Below are 20,830 nucleotides of genomic sequence, written 5' to 3' on the forward strand. Positions count from 1 at the left end.
TGTCATTCTTTTCAGCAACATGGAGGTCACTGGTGACCTGGACAACAGCAGGTTTGGAAAGATGGTGTGGGCAACCGTTCAACGGGATCACGTCTAAGAGGAAATGAGAGGAAGAGGGATTGCGAACAATATAGAACGCTCCTTTGCTCATTTGACTTGAATGTGAGACCCGAAACCGTGAAAATCCTAGAAGAAAACGGAGGCTAAGCTCCTTGACGTCTGTCTCGGCAATGAGTTTTAGGGTCTGACAATAAAAGCAAACATGAATAAATGGTACTGCATAGAACTAAAAAGCTTCTGCACTGAAAACAAAGGAAACCATCAACCCAATGAAAAGGCAATGTATGGAATGAGAGAAAATATTTGCACATCTTATGTCTGATAAGGGGGTAATGTCTAAAATATGTAAGGCACTCATACAAGTTAATAGTAAAAAAAAAATTCAATTTAAAAAAATGGTCAGAGTGGGCAGCAGGGTGGCTCAGTCAGTTAAGCCTCCAACTCTTGGTTTGGGCTCAGGTCCTGATCTCGTGCATTTGCGAGATCGAGCTTCATGTTGGGCTCTGTGCCGACAGTGTGGAGCCTGCTTGGAATTCTCTCTCTCCCTCTCTCTCTCTGCCCCTCTCCAGTTGGTTCTCTCTCTCTCTCTCTCTCCCAAAATAAATAAATAAATGTGTAAAAAAATAGTCAGAGGAACTGAACATTTTTCCAAAGAAGAAATACACATGGCCAACAGGCAGGTAAAAAGGTGCTCAACTTCACTGATTATCAGTGAAATGAAAATAAAAACAATGAGATACCACCTCACACCTGTTAGAATAGCTATCATCTAAGAGACAAGAGGTAAGTGTTGGTGAAAATAGGAGGAAAGGGAGCCCTTGTGCGCCGTTGGTGGGAATGTAAACCGGCACCATCACGATGGAAAACAGTATAGACATTCCTCACGAAATCAAGAATCAAACTCCTGTGGGATCCCACAGTCCCACTTCTGGTACGTATCTGAAGGAAATAAAATCACTTCCTCAATGAGATACCGGCACCTTTAGGTTCATTGTACCTTTACTTATAACAGTCAAGTCATAGAAACAATCTGAATGGATAAAGAAGTTGCAGCATGCATATATATATATATATATATATATATATATATATGACTGAATATATATATTTAATTTATGACTGAATATATATATATAATATATATGACTAAGTAAATATATATTTATGACTGAATAATATTCTGCAGTGATAAAACATGAGGAAATCTTGCCATTTGTGACAATATGGATGGACCTGGAGAGCATTACGGTAAGTGAAGTCAGACAGGGCAAGATGAATATCATATGATTTCACTTATATGTGGACTCTCAAAAAGCCAAACTCAAGAACAGAACAGATAAGTGTTTGCCAGAAGTGGAAGATGAGGGATGGAAATGGGGAGAGTTATAAAAAAGTACAAGCTTCCAGTTATAAGAGAGATAAGTCCTGGGGATGTAATGTATGGGATGGCGGCTATAGTTAAATATACTGTCTTGTATATTTGAATATTGCTAAAAGAATAGGTCTTAAAAGTTCTCATCACAGGAAAAAAATGTAACTTTTTAAAGTGATGGATGTTAACTTGTGGTGATTATCATTATACATATATATATATATATATATATATATACACACAATATATATATACAACATATATACACAATGTATATGCACAATACACATACACACACACACACACACATATATATATAGTACATCTTAATTTAATACAATATTATATGTAAATTTTACCTGAAGAAAACTAGGGGAAAAACTCTTTTGAAGGGTTTTGCTGCAGAGGGGACAAAGAAATGGAATAACAGCCAGCAGCAGAAATAGGGCCAGGGTAAGTGTTTGTTTGGTTTAGTTTGGTTTAATTTGGCTTATTTTTTATTTAAAGGCATTAGGGATTATATGACTCTGTGTGTGTGTGTGTGTGTGTGTGTGTGTGTATGAGATAAGAACCCTTAATATGAAATTTAGCTTCTTAGCCTTTTAGTTGTATGATACAGTTTTGTCCGCAGGTACAATGTTTGTAACAACAGACTACTAGAACTTGCTCATCTTGCATAACTAAATTGTCATACCCCCGATCAGCAACTCCCCATATCCCCTCACCCCCAGCTCCTGGCAACCACCATTTTATTCTTTAATTCTCAAATTAGTTAACGTACGTAGTCTAGGCTTCAGGAGTAGACCCCAGTGATTCATCTCTTACATATGACACCCATCCCAAAAAGTGCCCTCCTTAATGCCCGCTACCCATTTAACCCCCCCACCCCCATCAACCCTCTGTTTGTTCCCTGTATTTAAGAGTCTCTTATGGTTTGTCTCCCTCTCTGTTTTTTGTTTGTTTGTTTGTTTGTTTAATTTTTAAAAATGTATTTATTTATTTTTAATTTACATCCAAGTTAGTTAGCAAATAGTGCAGTCATGATTTCAGGAGTAGATTCCAGTGATTCATCCCCTACATACAATACCCAGTGCTCATCCCAACAAGTGCCCTCCTTAATGCCCCTTGCCCATTTAGCCCATCCCCCCACCCACAGCCCCTCCAGCAACCCTCTGTTTGTTCTCTGTATTTAAGAGTCTCTTATGTTTTGTCCCTCTCCCTGTATTTATATTATTTTTGCTTCCCTTCCCTTATGTTCATCTGTTTTTGTATCTTAAATTCCACATATGAATGAAGTCATATGATATTTGTCTTTCCCTGACTGACTTATTTCGCTTAGCATAATACCTTCTAGTTCCATGCATGTCGCTGCAGATGGCAAGATTTCATTCTTTTTGATTGCCAAGTAATACTTCATTGTATATATACCACATCTTCTTTATCCATTCATCCATCGATGGACATTGGGCTCTTTCCATACTTTGGCTATTGTCAATAGTGCTGCCATAAACATTGGGGGTGCATGTGCCCCTTCAAAACAGCACACCTGTATCCTTTGGATAAATACCTAGTAGTGCAATTACTGAGTCATAGGGTCGTTCTATTTTCAATTTTTTGAGGAACCTCCATACTGTTTTGCAGAGTGGCTGCACCAGTTTGCATTCCCACCAGCAGTGCAAAAGAGACCCTCTTTCTCCACATCCTCACCAACATCTGTTGTTGCCTGAGTTGTTAATTTTAGCCATTCTGACTTTCTGACTGGTGTGAGTTGATATCTCATTGTGGTTTTAATTTGTATTTCCCTGATGATGAGTGATGTTGAGCATTTTTTCATGTGTCTGTTAGCCATCTGGATGTTTTCTTTAGAAAAGTGTCCATTCATGTCTCTTGCCATTTCTTCACTGCATTATTTGGTTTTTGGGTGTTGAGTTTGATAAGTTCTTTATAGATTCTGGGTAGTAACCTTTTATCTGATGTGTCATTTGCAAATATCTTCTCCCATTCCGTCGGTTGCCTTTTAGTTTTGCTGATTGTTTCCTTGGCTGTGCAGAAGCTTTTTATTTTGATGAGGTCCCAGTAGTTCATTTTTGTGTTTGTTTCCCTTGTCTTTGGAGACATGTTGAGTAAGAAGTTGCTGAGGCCGAGGTCAAAGAAGTTTTTGCCTGCTTTCTCCTTTAGGATTTTGATGGCTTCCTGTCTTACATTGAGGTCTTTCATCTGTTTTTGAGTTTATTTTTGTGTGTGGTGTAAAAAGGTGGTCCAGGTTCATTTTTGTGCATGTCACTGTCCAGTTTTCCCAACACCATTTGCTGAAGAGACTATATTTATTCCATTGGATATTCTTTCCTGCTGTGTCAAAGATTAGTTGGCCATACATTTGTGGCTCCATTTCTGGGTCCTCTATTCTGTTCCATTGACCTAAGTGTCTGCTTTTCTACCAATTTTTATTTATTTTTTAATTTACATCCAAGTTAGTTAGCATATAGTGCAATAAAGATTTCAGGACTAAAATCCAGTGTTTCAACCCCCATGTAGAACACCCAGTGCTTCTCCCAACAAGTGTCCTCCTTAATGCCCCTTCCCCATTTAGCCCACCCCCACCCTCAAGCCCTCCTCCCTCTCTGTTTTTATCTTATTTTTCTTTCCCTTCCCCTATGATCATTTGTTAAGTTTCTCAAATTCCACATATGAGTGAAATCACATGATATCTGTCTTTCTCGGACTTAGTTTGCTCAGCGTAAAACCCTCCAGTTCCATCCACGTTGTTGCAAATGGCAAGATTTCATTCTTTTTCATCACTGAGTAGTATTCCATTATATATATATCTTCTTAATCCATTCATCAATTGATGGATATTTGGGCTCTTTCCATAATTTAGCTATTGTTGATAGTGCTGCTATAAACATTGGGGTGCATGTGTCCTTTCAAATCAAATCAGCATTTTTGTATCCTTTGGCAAATTCCCAGTCGTGCAATTCCTGAGTCATAGGGTAGTTCTATTTTTAATTTTTTGAAGAACTTCCATACGCTTTTCCAGAGTGGCTGCACCAGTTTGCATTCCCACCAGCAGTGCAAAAGAGATCCTCTTTCTCCACATCCTCACCAACATCTGTTTTTCCTGACTTATAATTTTAGCTTCTGACCAGTGTGAGGTGGTATCTCATTGGCCCACCATTTCATTTTTTGTTTTTATGAACTTGACTATTTTTGATAACTCATATGAGTGGAATCCTGCAGTGTTTGTCCTTCTGTGATTGGCTTATTTCAGTCAATATCATGTCCTCAACTCTCATCCTTGTTGTCACATAGTACACCATCTCCGTTTTGTTTGTTTGTTTGTTTGTTTATCTATTTATTAGAGACAGAGAGAGTAGGGGAGGGGCAAACAGAGAGGGAGAGAGAGAGAATCCCGAGCAGGGTCTTCACCATTAGCACAGAGCCTGATGTGGGGCTCGAACTCGCAAACTGTGATCATGACCTGAGCCAACACCAAAAGTTGGATGCTTAGCCAGCTGAACCACCCAGGTGCCGCTCCATCTCCTTCTTTTTTTTAAGGCTGGATAATATTCCATTCTATGTATACGCCACATTTTTACTCCTTTTATCTGTTGCTTGACATCTGGGGTTTTTTTCCACATCTTGTCTATTATACATAGTGCTTCAAAGAACATGGGAGTGGATTTGGTTTAGTTTTACCATGGGAAAATATAGCAATAATCAGTCAACTCGCCAATATATGGAATAGTTGCCATATATCAACGCTGTGCCAGGAGCTGAATGAGAAATAGAAATAAAAACTAGATTCTTGTCTTCAAGGATTTTATAGCCAAGTTAAGAGTGTAAATCATTTAGAAAAGAAAATCAAGGAGCTGTAAACATACCCAATAGCAAGGCCCGTAGATAAGACTGAAAGAGGTTGGTGTATAGATTCTGGTGCTGTGGGAGCTCAGAACACAGGGAGAATGGAGACAGTATTTGGTCAAATTCGGTGGAAAATGTTTATCGACTAAAGCATTTAACAGTGTGGCCGGTTCTTTAGGCCCAGGTCGTCTGCACCTCTCTCAGAGCAGTACAGAAGGGCTCACGCCAGACATCAGCCTGCTCAACAGCTTTGTCCCTTATGGGTCTGTTTCATTTTACCTAACCTGTGTGAACTCTGAAATGGGGATAATACTTGTAGGAGGTAACGCATGTGCTAGGAACATAATAAGCATTCGCTTATTAACTTTATTTTTTATTTTTGAAATGGACCATACTGTTTTGAAATGATCCATTTACCTGGCTCTCTGCCTTGCTAGTCTCTGAGCTCCTAGAAGGCATAGACTGAGTCTTCTTTATCTTTATATTTCCTGGGATATACTTACACATCCCAGACCCAAGGTTTGCTGTATGGCAACACTTAGTTATATCATGGATAATATTGTAACCTCATTGGAGAGCTTTCATGGTTCCATAAGCAGGTTCACTGTCCAGGTGAAAAGATATGAATTAATTCTGATCTATTAATTTAACATGTACTGTGTGCAAGGATCCATGTGGGTTATAAAGATACCTAAATGCATCTCTTCCTTTCATGGTCTAGAAGGACCATCAAAGCAAGGGCCTCAGGATGCTGGAAGAACTCACAGACAGGAGCTCAAAGAGCTGGGGGACCTAGGACAGGGGAAACTGGCCTCTTGTGCCCTTCTCCCTTGCCACAGCTCATAGTCAGACCTTTCTTCCCACCGTTCCTCCTGAATTAACCTAGGGAAGGCATCCTCAAAAGTACCTTGGTGTTTCTGGGATCTCTTTTCCCTTTTGAGCTTGTGTCTAGACACAACTCCACTCAGTGAAGAAGTGGATATGAAGGAACCTATTTTTGAAGGCTTATGAAGAGTCAGACTGGAGTGGGGTCTATTAGATGTTATCTAGCATTTACTTGGAATTTTTTTGCATTATAAGCCACTATGGCCAGAATAATTCTGTAGCCGCTGAATTAATTACAACTCTCTTCGGCTCTCTGATATCTCCATTGTAATAGAAAATTCTTGGTGAACTGTCCTTATGGATAGGAGAACAAGTAATCCCAAATGTGGGTGTCAGTTATTTCCGTCGGACCCTGGAATGTATCTCAGGGTTTCTGGTAAAAATTAGTTTTTTTGCTATTCTAGAATCATAAGAGAGAGCAAACCAAATAACAATGCTGCAGTATACAGGACAGCTCAGGAAGCATTGGAGAAATGTCCATTTTCCTAATAACATTATTGCAATTCTCTATTGCCTGTTCTAGGCAGGGGGAGAGATGTTTCACCCTTTGGACTCATGCTTTACACCAGCCCAAGCAGAATTGTGTCCCCGTTTCCTTCTGACTAACACATTTACTGATACCATGCTGGGTTTTGGATCTCCTGAAAGAATCTCTTTGAACAGCTCATGTAGGCAGTGGCTTTCGTTATTGTCCAGAGAATAAACCTGAACTCCCACAGAATTGGCTAGGAAAATATCCACCAGGCTGGACAAGGTGTTGAAATTCAAGATTTCCTTTCTTCCCTAGAAAGATACAAATATTACCATCCCCATTCCTGGGATATTCCATAAAATTCCTTTATACCAGAAGAAAGTCCTTACCGGATGCTAGACACTGTGCACAGTGTTTGGGATACAGGCACAAACTCTCCAGAGGCTGATGGTCTAGGCAGGGACTCAGGCTCATCAATGAGCACCCATAAGGGAGTGTTTGAGGTGACAGGCAGCCATGTGCATGGATGAGGCAGGAAAACAAAGGGACCTGTGATCAATTCTACCACAGAGTAGGGAGGAGGCCCTAGAATTGAGACATGGAAGGTGAACAGGAGATTTCTGGGTCCAGAACCGTGGGAAGAGAGACTTGGTGATTGAGGAGAGCAGGAATTCCAAGCACAGGGATCGCTAGCCAAAGACAGGGGGCTAGGAATGCCGGGCACGTGCCCCTGCTCATGCAGGGGGTTGCCTCTTGGGTCTTTACCCACTTGCCAGCTTTTCTGTAGACTAGAGGCTGTGAGAGAGGCACACTGGGAGCAGTGTCTGAGCCCCCCACCATCCCACAAGGAAGAAGGATCTGCAGGTGCCCAGAGGCCCCACATTTTCTGGGGGCATCATCGGCCCTGGAACTCCCCTCTCCTGCCCACTTTGCACAACGTTTCAACACAGTGTCTTGGTGGCAGCTACTGTGAATACCACTTTAACTGTCACCATCTCTATCAGGGGCCACTTCAGGGGAGGGCTCTGTGGGCACCCCGGGTCTGTCACTGGAATCATCATGGCGTTACGAGGACAGCGAATGCAATAAACTGGAGAGATGAGTGACGGCATCTGATGTGGGAGGGCTGAATCATGGGGACAGCGAGGGGGCACATCCCCATGGTCACTATTTATTTGTTTACCTAAGTGCAAAATTCTCGCTGGGAACTGCATCGACAAAGCCTGCTTTGTCTGTCCAAACATGAAACGCTGGGTAAAGACACACGTCAAATGAAGACAGCCTTTTTAGTCGCAGTCAATACTTTTTGAAATTTGACAACAGGTTCTGTTAAATTCAAGAGCCTATTTCCTGTTTGGGGCTTACTCTATTTGGAGTAAGCGACAATTTAGCAATGACTCTTTTGCAGCAAACATCAGTCATGACTATAAGGAAGCACAGCACAGCCGATGCTCGGTATGCTTTCCAGCCCCCAAAGGGCAAGGGCTTACATTTCCGTATCTTCTGAATCTTCTGCTTCACACGCTGGTTCTCAAACATTTGTTTTCCCGGTAGGCAGAGGGCAAACCTTCCTTTTCAGCTCTTCATTGGCACTATCCTTCTCCCTGCTTACTTGTTTCTTTAATTTTTTTTAAATGTTTTTATTTATTTTTGAAGGAGAGAGAGTGAGAGACAGAGCATGAGTGGGGGAGGGGTAGAGAGAGAGGGAGACACAGAATTAGAAGCAGGCTCCTGGCTCTAAGCTGTCAGCACAGAACCCAGTGCGGGACTCGAACTCACAAACTGTGAGATCGTGACCTGAGACGAAGTCGGACGCTTAACCGACTGAGCCACCCAGGCGCCCCCCTGCTTACTCGTTTTCTTGACTGACATCTTATCTCTGTGTGTTCTTGCTTGGCAAAGAGTCTACGGTCTAACGCAGGCTGGAGGGAATGTTGGGAGGCCACGGTGACAGTCTGGGACAGCTGGTGAGAGCCCACACCAGGACGAGTGGGGGTGGAGATGTGGGCTGGAAAAAGGAATGCCCAGGGTGACCCCCAGGTTCCTAGCTTGGGGCACTAGGTGGAGGGTGAGGTCCATCACCAATAAGGAGAAAAAGTAGGTGTCCTTTGAATCTGTTTTGTTGAAGGTACGTGCGGGACATCCAGATGGAGACTTAACAGACAGTTACTCATGGCGGTTTAGGATTTGGGAGTGAGTAGCGCGAGGCAGTGTCTCCGTCTACACTTATGCCTGTCTGCGACAGAATTCCAATCCCTCCCTCACCCCCTCAAAAATCAAAAGTGTGCAAGGTTACACAAGTTTGCAATCCACACCCAGGAAACATGTTTATTTTGATATCAGCTTCCCAAATACCCCCTTTCCTGTTTTCTGCCCCAGACAGACTGAGAAAGAATGTGCAGTCAGAAGAACCAAAGTATGTAAGAGAAATTGAGTACAAATAAATCCCACTGGGGCTCCTGGCTGGCTCGGTCGGTTGAGCGCCCGACTCTTGATTTTGGCTCAGGTCTTGATCTCGCAGTTTGTGAGATCGAGCTCCACATCTGGCTCTGTGCTGACGGTGCGGAGCCTGCTTGGGATTCTCTCTCTCCCTCTCTCTCTCTGCTCCTCCCCTGCTTGCTCTCTCTCTCTCTCAAAATAAAAAAACATTTGAAATAAAAAAGAAGAAGGAGGAGGAGGAGGAGGAGGAAGAGAAGAAATCCCAAGTGCTGAGTACCATAGCCACTCAGTACAGCTCTTAGCTTTTCTAGTTGGTCCTCTGGCAGTACTGGGTAGCTGGAAGTTCTTGGAAGAAGCAAATAGCAGTTTCAGCAACTTCCCACGTGAGCATGAATTTTCTACACAGGCAACAGATCATCACAGTACATCTGGCCCCCAGTGCCCGTGGTGGTATAATGAGGTAACAGCAGAGTCATCCGGCAGATGAGAAAATCACCCTGGCGGTTAGGGTGGGTTGGACAGGCGAGAAGGCATGCACAGGGCATGCCGCACTGGGAGTGCATCTACCCGGAGTGGTGCTTCTCTGTGACCCAGCGGCTCCCACGTATCAGGAAACTGGAAAGCTGGAAGCACCCGTGTCAATTCCCTTCCCGAGCCAGAGCACGCCGGCCGTTGAGAAACCACACTTCTCTGGTCTTTGCAGCCCAACCATGCTTTGGTCCGCACTGTCACTCCCGCCTCCCGGTTAGACACCCGGAGTCCCTCTACCGCCTGCCACTCTGCAAGGCAAGCCCAGCTGCACCGATGGCGGAGAAGGCTGCTGAAGGCTGAGCTCTCCAGCCTGGAAGAAGATAAAGGAGCAACTGAGTCCCCCAGAAGTGAGCAGAATTAACCTGTAAGAAGGAAGAGTCTCAGCTCTGCCCCTTACCAGCTATGAGACATAGGGCACAGTATCAACTTCCCAGAGCCATGGTTTTACTCTAAGACTCGTCAACGGTATCTGAAGCTCCTGTGAGTCTTAAGATCAGATAAAGCAAGTAAAAGGCTTTAATTTGAGGTAGCATTAATATTATTTTTGGAAATATCTGATCATAGGGCTTTTTTCATGCTTCATGTTTCTAGAGAGAATACCCCTTGATAGGGTCAAAATTCTGCTGAGACCATACCCAGGTCTCTACACTGCAGTGAATCTAAGCTGTGTGTTGACCTAGACTGATGTTAGCAAATCTTGTCTGTAAAGGGCCAGAGAGAGTGTAAATATCTTAGGCTTTGTGGGCCATCCAGTCTCTGTCCCAAATCCTCAACTCTACCATTGTAGGGCTGACAGAAGGCAAAAACAGTATGTAAACAAATGAACGTGGCTGAGGTCTAATGACACTTGGTTTACAAAGACGGGCAGTTGGCCCAGGTTAACCTGTGGGTATGGTTTGCTGTCTTTTGACTCAGACACATGCATAGAGCTCGTCTCACATGTAGGTGCTTGTTGACGTGGCATGGTTAAGAGAAAAGCAGAAAAGGACTTCATCCTCCCACTATCATCCCCCATGACATGCCAAATACTAGTAATTCCACTATTAGAGAATCATTCCTTTGAATTAAACACTGATCCCCAGAGAAAGGAGAGGTGCCTGTTGAAAGGTAAATAGAGAGAATAAAGATTAAGCTTTAATTTGAATTGTAACATTGTGTACGTCTTGAACTGACTGCTCTTGACTTTGCTGGGAGTCACCAAGCACCTGGAGGGAGGAGAGTTAAACATGGGTAGAAGGAGGGAAAAAAGGGAATGGATTTGACTAGGACTTTCTCTCCGGTCTTCCAAATCAAGCCTCTCCTTAGACTCCTTCCCCTTCTGCATTCCTTCCCCACTTCCAAGCCAAGATTTTTTTCATCACAAAGAGCAAACCAGAGAGTTGATCCTTCACTGCCTCGTTCTGAGACAGTGAGTGGCTGCTTTCAACAATTCTGAAAGCCTGGAGTCCTTACCGTTCCAGGTTTGCATCTCTTAGAACAGATGTGCAAGAGTCCAGCCAGCTGCTTCTCCGGACTCCTAGTCTGGTGCACAGATCAGCAATGATACGAGCACAGAGATCCTTTCCTTCCCTTCCCAGTCTCTCAGCCCCACCTCTGACTCCCACACCCAGTGGCAGCCTACTTCTTCCCCCCAAAATTGGGAACGAGAATCAGAATTCAAGGGGTAGGACTCGCAGCAAAGGCTATTTTAGTGCAAGGTCAAAATTATGTTAGGGGAGAATCTCACTTGTGCATCCAGTGGCTGTAGATTGATCTTTGCAGTGGGGACGACGGCAGGCTGCGGAGACATCCTCAGTCAGCATGTCGGGGTAGCAAAGGGATCTATTTGGGAAGCTAACTTGGTCCAAGAAACTGTAATCTATTTCATTCCAAGGGCAGCTGAAGACAAAATCTGTAGAATACGAAAGCCATGCCCAGCGTCCCACCAGGCTGCTCTGCTCCGTGTCTCCCAGATGGCCCTCACCTCACTCACCGTGTTTCCCAATATCATGTGCTCTCTGGGAATCCACACCTCCAGTCTCTGCCTCTACTCACCTTTCGGGGACCACGTGGCCCTTCGGAGCCGCTTCTCTGAGCTCTGCCAGAACTTGCATATACGCCTCTCTCCAAGGGCCCTAAGCACCTGGAAGGCACATAGACTTCTATGAATCTACAATCACCACCCACCACGAGCACCCCGGAATATTACCCAACCCCAAAGCATGCGTAGGTGCTCAATTAATGTTTGCGGAATTAATTCACAATAGACAACTTTAACGCTCACATCACACAAATGATCACCTTCTCTGGTGCTAATAACGAGGGAGGAGACTATATTAACCACTAACGTCTCCTTGCCCCACCCCACCCTGAGCCCTCTGAGGGTGGTGAATGCTGGGAAGAGGGTGGTGAATGCTGAGGGTGGTGAATGCTTCGGCACCCTTTTCTTTTCCATTCAGAGCTGCCCCCAGCCCATGTGGCTTAGAAACCCATCTGGCATTTGAACTTGATTTGAATAGAAGTAGATACGATTCAACAAATCTAGCTGAGCTGTCGAGTTCAGCTTAACTTAACTTTGTAATCCATGGTGCAAATGTGTGCTAAGAATGCACCAATCCTCCCGTACCCAAGTTAAAAGATAGAAAAATATTCCCGGACAATTCCATGACCTTTAAGGCGAAGGAGTACTTTTTCCTGAAGGAGTTCAATCGCTGGGATGGGGAGTCAGGGGAAAGGCAGGGTGAGGCAGGGAAAGAGGGAGAGCCTACACGAGGGACGTCAGCATGCTCATCGCTGCTCGAATCCATGCACAATGGAACATTCCGTGTCTCAGGACTCACTTCCCGGAGGCCTCATGAACTTCTGTCTCGGGAAAATCCACCGCAGAAGGAAGGGAGAAGAATGTCTCCACCAGATCTTGACGCAGTCGGGAGTTAATTCCTTGTACTTTACAGGTGCACTTGTGTGGCACCAAGAAGTTCCCACAGTGAGTCACAACTGTAGCGGCAACGGGGACCGGCACTGGGAAGGTGAATGGCATGCAGTGCAGGCCCAGGGGCCATGGTCAGGCTGTGCTTTTGTTGGTCCCTGCAGAGGCAGCTGGAACAGAGCACGAGGCCTGGGGTACTGGTGAGCGCCAAAGGATCTGAGATGAGGCACACATAAGAGTTGTCCAATATGCTGAAACTCCTTGCGGTGAGTGTGGGACTCGCCGAAACGCCCTTTCTACACATGCTTTCTTGCAGAGATGGGCTATATATATTTTTTCATGTGTATTTATTTTTGACGTGAAGGGGAAGGACAGAGAGGGAGACAGGATCCAAAGCGGGCTCTGCACTAACGGCAGAGAACCCTATGCGGAGCTCGAACTCACAAACCGTGAGACCACGACCTGAGCTGAAGTAGGACACTTAACCACCCACCACGACTGAGCCATCCGGGTGCCCCGAGATGGACTTTATTTTTATTCAACAGTTCATTTCTTCATTCACTCATCAACCAATTCACGCCCCTCCCCCCCCCATATGCCAAATGTTGTGATGTATAGAAACAGCTCTGTCTTTCTGGAGCAACCGAAGCACCTCATCCAGTTTGAAAGCCACCTCAGGCTGCCTCTCCGGCTGATCCCTCCTGATGCTGCGCCCACCTGCTCGGACCAATCCTTCCGTTTGCTCTACTCAGAAGAGTCGGGCTGCCCACAAAACTCACGCTGCAGGGCCCGAAGGCTACAGGTGGCCCGAGAAGAGAATGTGTCTCTTCCAAGGAAAAAGTCATTCCAGGAAACCTGAACATGGCCACTTATCCATTCCCTCCTTTCCATGTCATCATTCTATAAACACTCAGGCCCAGAGCATGGGGTGCGGAGCTCCAGGGTTCCAGAATGGCATCTTGCACCGTTAACTCGGACTCCAGGAGGAAAGAAAACTGCAGAAGCCTGGAATGCCTCAATGTTTTCAGATGTGGGGGCTGTCCACGGTGGAGGGTCTCAAGCAAATTCCTATAGGTTAGAGACAAGACATTACTAACTTTTTAGATTTCCGTCTCATCCATCCATTATGTCGTTTCGCTATGGTTCACCATGACGGAGACCACATATAATGCGCTCCAGGTCACAGATGTGGAAACTGAGGCTGAGAGATTAAATAACTTGCTGAAGGTCACAGGGCCAGTGAAAGGTATTTCTAGGGCTAGAGCCACGGTTTGTAAGTGGACATCACCTTTGTCCTACCCGGAGGTTGAGCCACCCCCCCCCCCCCCAGGGCTCCAATAGTAGATTGGCCTTCAATCTACTGACCAATCAGCCCAGCGATGGCTGCTTCCAATCCTTACCCGCCATAGGGGAGACGGGGGCCTTAAGACCCAGGGATTTCCCCCAAGGTACTTCAGCTGAGTATTGTCAGCGGGCAGGATGCCAACGCCCAGGGCTCCATCGTCCCCCCCCATGCCCTCCATCAAGCCCCCTCCTCCTTCACCTTGCACGGAAGCCAGCTCACTCTTGGTGCAGTCAGTGTTTTTCCATTCCACTGAGCTGCTCAGCCTTTACTTTGATTTGGGTGCGAGCAGCTGCAGGTGCCTGAAGTCATCATCTGCTCTCTCTCCCCCTCTCTCACTGCAATGTCATCCATGTTTACTTGCTGCTCTGGACTTTGGATTCTGTCAGAATGCCAATCAGCTGGGCCGCCAGGCACCACAGCTGACAGTCAAATCTGTGATGCCGAATCCTTCTTCTGGAAAAAAGGGCTAAAGAGGTTAATACACTCAAGTCAGGATAAACACACCAGCTGTTAGAGTTTCTAATATTTAATATCATTATCAAATAAATAACTCAGGAAAAAAAAATCACACACACATACGCACACACATACACGCACGCCGTAAAAACCCACAGCAGCCCATTGCTTCCTCCACGGTGGTTAAAACGAATATTAATAAATTATCTTAAAAGCCTCCACAATGGGGTAATGGCTAGGACACAATTAAGAAAACATTTGCATATAAGCTGCTGCTGTTCTTGTCCGGAGACAGTCTCCCCCAGGTCAGCTGGAGAGAGGATCTGGCAGGGGTGGGTGTGGAAAGCATAAAGTGGGAGGAACACGTAGCGACGATTTTTAGGTTTTCCTCTTGGTCCGGGAGGATCTCAGCTCAAGTAACATTTATTTGCTTTTGCTTTCAACGGGGAGATTCCAGATGGATCTCCCTCTGTTAAACAATACACCACACTTCTAACTACAAAACCCAAGACAATTTTATTTTTATTTTTTTTTTTTTTTAGAAAAATGTGTATTCATCAGTAACCATTTTGCGGATGTTGGGTTAGTAACCATTTTGTGGATAACGGGTTATTTAACTGACCGGTCAACAGTGCATTGTTGTTTGCTCTTTCGCCTACTTTGTGCACAGATACGGCCAGGGTGATGAGCATCCATTTCTCTCTTGTAGTTCCAGCCTTCTGATTCCCTGAACACCGACGCTGAGGTTGAGCAGGACAGAATTTTAACGGCCTGTTAACTGTGTCAGGAAATTGCAAGTCCTTTTTTTTTTTTTTTTTTTTTTGCCCCAGCTCCCTGGCTGCTGTTCACCTGGGCTACAGGAACAGAAAATGATGATCATCGCATTTGGGGGAAGAAAATGAACGTGAGATCATTTTTTTTTTAAGGCCCCAACAAAATGTTTTCCAGGTCACAAAGCACTGTGCAAAATGAGCTCCATATCTAGTTTATGTTGTAGATTATAAAGGGAAGCTGGTCTCAGCGACTCTGTTAGGGTTCCATGAGCATTTTTTTGAGATAAAGCCTTCATTTCAGGGGGCCAGGGTTGAGCTATTTCCCTCCTCATCAAGCAAAAACCTGGCATCCCGTTTGTCTGTCCAGATGTATTTTTGTTTGGGTTTTTACACTGTTTGATGGAGATCAAGTCATGAATTTCTGCTCTCCGGATGGGCAGAGGAATGACAATTTATGAAGTCTGAGGGTGCGTGCTTTTTAGCTCAAAAGCATAGCCAGATGAATTTGGGTGAGTGGATGGCTGAATGGTCATCATGGCCAACATTGGGGCAATTTCTCTGTCACAAACTTTCAGAAAATGAGATCAGGAGGGTGTAGTTTTAATCATCTCTGTTATCTGGGTTGTATGGGTAGAATGTATCAGATGGAAAGAATCCCGATAATTTAAATGGGACTTTGTTCTAATAAGACTTTCGCGGTAATTTTCCCGTCGACATTGTATCTGTGTAAAGGTTACCAAGATGGCGGGACCCGTCCACACGCTTTCTGGTTAATGCTGGGAGGGGTGAACACGTCAATGACTTCTGCCCACACACCTCTGCCTTTGGGTCCTTGATGAACTTCCAACGGCTCGGTGCCCTCTTTGCTCACTCAGGCATCCTCTCCATGTCCGGCCAGGTCCCCGGGTTCTTCAAATGAGTTTTCCAAGCATGTAGAAAAAATGCAGCCACGGGGCAGGAATGAAGGCAAGAATGAGTCTCCCCCAGGGAGACCAAGTGGGAGGAAGGGGTGTCTCGGAGCTGATCTCAGTGGTGAGGTGGCCAGCGTGTGGTCTCCCCCTCTCAGCATGGCGGTTATTGAAGGAATGAAACCATGCCTGAAGTTGGGGGAGTTGCTTGAAATGTAGGTGTTTGGTTGTCCTCTTAATTTCTAGTCAGATGTATCTGGATTGGAGATGAGACCAAAATCATTGTTAGAGTAATGAGGATGAAAGAGAGGAAGGGAATGGAGAGGAAAATGGCAGCAGGGAGAACGAGAGAGGAAAAGGGGAGGAGAGGAAGAGGAGGGAGAGGAAAACCAAGGCTGGTTCTCAAACCCAGAGTTGTGCTGTCTCGACGGCCTCTGTGCCTTTGCACAAACGGTGCCCTCCACCTAATGTCCTTTCACCTTTTTGTCTGACACCAGCTCTGACTCATGACTCACGTTTTGGGTCTCAGATCGTCATCCTGCTCCTCGGTGCAGAGTTGGAGTTGAGCTCATTCCTTACCCTCTTCTTTATTCCCGTCATGCATGAGGCTATCTCTGCCTTTTTGTCTCCTAGAGAGAGGAAACATCTTTACTTCATAGCTTCCCAAGCTTCTTAGTGATCCTAGGTTTCCATGAATGAATGAATGAATGAAAGAAAATGAGAGAATTAAGGAATCACTAGAGATTTTTGCCCAATACAAGAACTCCCCTATGATAAAGAAATTTATAGTTTCAATTAGATGCTATTATAACCATTTGCTAATAACAATAGAAATAAAAAGGTCTTAAAGATTAAGTGAAACAGTTGTATTGATGATTATTCTTAAGAGATTTTTTTTCTATTCTAACAATAACTGTTTATAATGTCCTTTTAACATTAGAACATAACTGTCACTAATATTAAAATATAAAATCGATCATATTTTATTAATAAGCTTATATGGGAGCTGAGAAATGTCCTTTTCAAAACAAATATACATACAAGTATTTAGGATAACCTAGGCTTAATCATCAAGGGGACTACACACGAATGTAAAGTCTGAGAGCCGTTGAGCTAAAGGCAGTTTTGATTTTCCATCTTAGTGATGAGCTTTCCCCGTGATCAGGTCAGCTCAGAAAACAGGAACAAAGTACCAAGCAAGGGTCCCTCCCTTTCTGTCGAACTTTCACTTCCTGCCACTCTTATCACCTGAGTTTATTCCCCGGAGATCCTCATAAGATGAGGAAGGAACCGACTTCTGCCTTCCCTGATGGGGATACAGGAATCTAGCAGGCTCTTGGCACTTGTCCTGGGCAGCTGAAGGTTGAACCTGTCCCCCCCACCCCTCACAGTGGGCTATTGCCTGGAAAAGGGTAACAGGAATCCAGGGGCAGTTCTGAGCAGGAAGTGGTCTGTTCGTGGGACCGGGTCCTTGACTCCCACCATCCAGAACTTGGAAAGCTGTAGAAAGGAGGATGCTGAGCCGCTTTTCTGGTTGTCTTCAGGGTAAAGAAAGAAGAGAAAGGATTAAACAGAAGGATCGACGTTAGACACGAAGAAGAACTTCCAATTGCTGGGATGATTGTAAAAGCTGGAAGAAACTAGTAACAACCTTAGTGAGTTTCACTCTGTGGCGATTTCTCCCCTAGAATTACAAATGTCTTACCCTTCTAGTCCTGATTGTCACCCAATTCCCAACTCCAGGCAGATGATGGGCAAGCAGGCACTGGAGCCTTCACTCTGAATTCTCAGCCTCCCTCCAGTTTAAGCCCCATGCTTTATTTATGTGAATTTTTTTTTCATGTAGACATTTTACTCTCCTTGCTGCCGAAGGTGGTTTCCCCAAACTGCTGCAAATGTTCCTTGTCTGTATATTTTATTCATATGGATCCGTTATTGGCCCATCCCTTCCTGAAAGAGCTGAAATTTGCCCTTGAGGCATCAGATGGAGTAGTCAAATTGTCAAATGTGTCTCCTAATTGAAGTGAACATTGGCACAATATTTGTCGACTGGAAATAAACAGCCCCAGTGAAGTAGCAGGTTTACAACCTTCATGTGCTTGTTCGTGTCTTGCTGAGAGTCAAAGGAAACGTGCAGAGAGAGAAGCTATTTCTCCTGGAAATGAAAACTTTGGAGAGCGAGGGAGTCTGTCTTAGACCTCAAATCTCCCAGAGCCAAGAAAGGCTGACCCGGAGGAACCGTGGTGTGGCCAGCAAGGTTTATTTCCAGCACTGCTCACCCCTCCCTTGCCTGTCCTTCTCCTTCCCATTCTGGGGTGCCTCCCCTCCTCAAATGCAAGGGTCCGGGACCAGCCCACTTGCTGTCCTGTCAAACCCTCTTATTGGCAAGTCTCTGCTACTAGAGTCTGAGGAACAAAAAGTGAAAAGGTGACCGGGGCACCTGGGTGGCTCAGTCATTAAGCGTCCAACTCTTGGTTTCTGCTCAGGTCATCATCTCACGATCCGTGAGTTTGAGCCCCCTGTCAGACTCTGGGCTGCCAGTGTGGAGCCTGCTTGGGATTCTCTCTCTCTCTCCCTCGCTCAGGGCCCCTCCCCAACTCACGTGCTCTCTCTCTCTCTCTCTCAGAATAAATAAACTTAAAACTTCTGGTTCAATATTGTCCAAGCTCGCCCTGGCCTCCAGGGCCCCTCCCTGCATGGGTCCCTCTGACAACACAGCATTGCAGTGAACATTCTTGGGGGACAGGGAATGGGGAAGTCAATGCAAAGCTTTGCAAACTGCAACCCCAGACGCACGTGGGGTGTTGGTTCCTCCCAAGGTCGCATGCCGGGTTGGGAGAGTGGAGGGACCCAAGTCAAGCCCGAAGCTGAAAAGCTTGCCTCTCTGATAAGGCTGTGGAGAATCACGCGTGGTGGGCATCATCTGCCGATCTCAGCCCAGTCAGGTCTGTCCCTCCCCAGCACTTTTCTGCTTCCCTCCAGAGACCGGTCAGAAGTAGGCCATTTCCTTCCATGAGAGTTCCCTCTGGGGTGGGTCCCTCTAGCCCCTAGTCTCCATTGCTTTCCTCTGGTCCATTCCAGCAAGGCCCCAGGCCCCTTGGCAGGCAGTAAGCCACCAGCCGCCCCCCGCCCCCCCAACACCGTCCTCCACTGCCACTCTGTTGGGGTTGCCATTCTGATGCGGCTGGCTTCTAGCCCTGGATTCCAACCCCTGGAAGGTCGTAATCTGTTCTCTGTTTAGTTTAGATGGGGGAGCTGGCCTGAAAGTGTTAACGAGCACCGCGAACCTTCGTTAGCCTTCTCTGGTAATGACTGGGTTTTCTCCACTTCCCCTCAGAGAAGAGAGAATGGGAGCGGGAAAGACCAAGATAGAACATTCCTGCAGTGACCCTGACAAGGCCTCTCTGCTCAAATCCCTCTTCAGGATGAAAGAGAAATTGCATTTCTAAGGTCCCTTTAACTCACTTCACAAAGACTTTGTGAAGTCAGGGCTAGGAATTCCTCTGTGTGAGGGCACCCGCTAATTCTTCTCTGCCTCAGCACTTCCCTCTGATTTGTAATGATCTGCCCGAGTCCGTCCGAACCACGGATTAGAGTCTTTTGAGGACAGAGCGACGGCTTTCACCGCTGCATCACCAGCCCCCGGTCCGAACCTGTTCTAGATTCTTGCTGTTTGTCTCACTGAAGACACTTTGTAAACCAAACAAGTGAGTGAACCTCAGGCACCTATGCCCAACCCCCTCCCCCAACTCCCACCCTGACCTTTATGAGAACAGTCAATCCAAGTCACCTGTCCTAAGAAATCTGAAACCATTCCCTACCACCAGCTTTTAGGGACACTGTGATGAATCTTGTAAGTTAAATTGTGGTTTTTAAAATTCTTCGATGTAAGTCATTTGTTCTTTAGGGTTAATTGAAACCAGGTGGTAATAGGAGTGAGGACACAGTATAGTTTCTGTATTTGAAGCTTGACCTGTCCTTGGGGATTCATGACTTTGTCCCCTTTAAAGGAATCCCAAGTCTAAATGGACAGATTGGGAAAAGTATCTTAAAGATAGGGATATTTTAAAAGGCAACCCCAAATGTCAATAAGTAGCCGGCCAGCAACCTAGCATATTTAACTGTCAGATCAGCTCCGTAGCTAATGAAATCCAATCTCCCAATGTGTCTTTCTTTTTTCAATGTTTATTTATTTTTGGGACAGAGAGAGACAGAGCATGAACGGGGGAGGGGCAGAGAGAGAGGGAGACACAGAATCGGAAACAGGCTCCAGGCTCTGAGCCATCAGCCCAGAGCCTGACGCGGGGCTCGAACTCATGGACCGCGAGATCGTGACCTGGCTGAAGTCAGACGCTTAACCGACTGCGCCACCCAGGCGCCCCCCAATGTGTCTTTCTGGAATGAAAGTAAATTTGTTGAAGCCAGAGACTTGACCAAGCCTTGTTTAACATTTAAAAAAAATTTTTTTTAATGTTTATTTATTTTTGAGAGTGAGAGAGCATGAATGGAGAAGGGGCAGAGAGAGAGGGAGACAGAATCCGAAGTAGGCTCCAAGCCCTGAGCTGTCAGCACAGAGCCCGACACGGGGCTCGAACCCACGAACTGTGAGATCATGACCTGAACTGAAGTCGGACGCTTAACCGACTGAGCCACCCAGGTGCCCTGCCTTGTTTAACATTTTATTACTTCTTTCCCCCCCTGAGTCTTGGACGCATGCTATTTGTAAGAGCTTCGTTCCAGAAGACGGCAAACCAAAGGAGTGGTGACGTCAGGTGCCAGGGACAGGAAGTCAGTCACTCCTCTTATATTGGGTAAAATTA

The sequence above is a fragment of the Leopardus geoffroyi genome, chromosome C3 (genome assembly GCF_018350155.1).
Source record: "Leopardus geoffroyi isolate Oge1 chromosome C3, O.geoffroyi_Oge1_pat1.0, whole genome shotgun sequence".
In the NCBI taxonomy this organism is placed as follows: domain Eukaryota; kingdom Metazoa; phylum Chordata; class Mammalia; order Carnivora; family Felidae; genus Leopardus; species Leopardus geoffroyi.